A 2,300-nucleotide genomic window follows, 5' to 3' on the forward strand; every position below is an offset into this window, starting at 1 on the left:
TAGACAGACCTTGCTGTGATGTGATTTGTATATATTGATATGTTTCAGGCTGGGTGATCCTGCAGGCTCCTCTCTACATTCATGAAGGTGACGATGTGACTCTGAGATGTCACCATTATCCCGGATATTCTGGAGGAATGACGATATTTACCAAGGATAACACTGTAATAAGAAACTGGGGACCTGATTCTGTATTCCGTATTACAAACATAAGTATTGATAGATCTGGTAAATATACATGTGGAAAAGAGGTCTATAGAGGTGCTCCGGAGTACTCAGAAGTATCTATTTCTGTCAAAGGTAAGTCCTTCTAGTTGGATTTGGGTGGGGGTGTCGCAGTGTGTTATGTCCAAGATCTTCCGCTAACTAGTTTATATCAGGTTGGGCTCATCTTTGTGTCAGGTCAGCATTCTCACTGCACCTCCATATTGATTTTCTATATTTTCTAATTATATACAATATCATAGTTGCCAACATTTCCCCAAAATTTTTAGGGGCACTTTTTTTTTTGCAGAAAGTCAGTGTAGGCGGAGCCGTGTGTTAATAAGGGGCATCCGTTTTTGTGGGTGTGTCTGGTATTTAAAGAAATCGCGGCGTGCGAATCGCAAAAATGGGTGTGGTTTAAATTACACTAAATACTGGGTTGTGGCTTAAAAAGGGGTGTGGTTAAATAGAGTCTGTTTACATCCGCCTGTCCATAGGGATGCATGGACCTTCCCATGTGATAGGGGCCTTAGTTACATACATAGTTACATAGTAGGTGAGGTAGAAAAAAGACACAAGTCCATCAAGTCCAACCCATGTGTGTGATTATAGGTCAGTATTACATTGTATATCCCTGTATGTTGCGGTCGTTCAGGTGCTTATCTAATAGTTTTTTGAAACTATCGACGCTCCCCGCTGAGACCACCGCCTGTGGAAGGGAATTCCACATCCTTGCAGTAAAGAGCTCTCTACGTAGTTTAAGGTTAAACCTCTTTTCTTCTAATTTTAATGAGTGGCCACGAGTCTTATTAAACTCCCTTATGCGGAAAAGTTTTATCCCTATTGTGGGGTCACAGTATAGTATTTGTATATTGAAATCATATCCCCTCTCAAGCGTCTCTTCTCCAGAGAGAATAAGTTCAGTGCTCACAACCTTTCCTCATAACTAAGATCCTCCAGACCCTTTATTAGTTTTGTTGCCCTTCTTTGTACTCGCTCCATTTCCAGCACATAAAGTGATGGGGTCAGCAAGGAGTGACTGGGATAAATTGGTTGCTGTTAGTTGACATGTAGAACTCTCCTGATTATAAGAAATTGGCCAGTGCAATTTTAAACCCAATTTCTCACAGTCCAGTGACTGCTGGATAAAAAAAAAAAAACTTTACCTTTAAAGTGCCTCTTTACCATCAGAGCCCACTTTTACCATCAGTGCAGTCTAATCACTGCAGTCTCATCAGTGTCCATCAGTATAGCCTATTAATGCCCATCAGTGCAGTCTCATCAGAGCAGTCTCGTCAGTGCAATCTCATCAAAGCAGTCTCGTTAGTGCAATCTCATTAGAGCAGTCTCGTCAGAGCGGTCTTGTCAGTGCAATCTCATCAGAGCAGTCTCGTCAGTGCAGTCTCGTCAGTGCAGTCTCATCAGTGCAGCCTCATCAGTGCAGTCTCGCCAGTGCAATCTCATTAGAGTGGTCTCATCAGAGCATTCTCATCAGAGCAGTCTCATCAGAGCAGTCTTTTCAGTGACATCTCATCAGTGCAATCTCATCAGTGCAGCCCCATCAGAGCAGTCTCATCAGAGCAATCACGTGAGTGCAATCTCATCAGAGCAGTCTCATCAGTGCAGTCTCATCAGTGCAATGTTGTCAGTGCAATCTTGTTAGTGCAGTCACCAACCTAGTAGTGAGAAGGACCTACCTGGTCCTAGCCACTCCAGCCGAGCTCCGCTCACTATCCGCGGGCTCAGCAAGCAGATTAAGGAAGAACCCATACCTTTACCGGTTTACCAGAGTCTTACATCTCAGGCCAAAAGGGTGGAAGTAGTCCCGTCAGTCCCGTAAGTCCTGCACCTCTTTTTCCTTGCTTCCCCCTAAAGGAAAGCTGACAGAAAATAGAAAACCTCAGATTACATTCCTGTATGCCTTGGTCATTGCATTGCTTCCCATGACCAGCTTTAGTCGGTAGACTCTCACCAGACTTTTTATCCAGAGCACTTCTTCACTATCTATGGTACAACCCTATCACTATTTTGGGGATCTCCGGTATCTACCTAGGCACCTACACTGTGTGTTCACTACAAGGACCCCAACCCTAACC

Source organism: Aquarana catesbeiana, linkage group LG13 (assembly GCF_042186555.1).
Source record: "Aquarana catesbeiana isolate 2022-GZ linkage group LG13, ASM4218655v1, whole genome shotgun sequence".
NCBI classification, from domain to species: domain Eukaryota; kingdom Metazoa; phylum Chordata; class Amphibia; order Anura; family Ranidae; genus Aquarana; species Aquarana catesbeiana.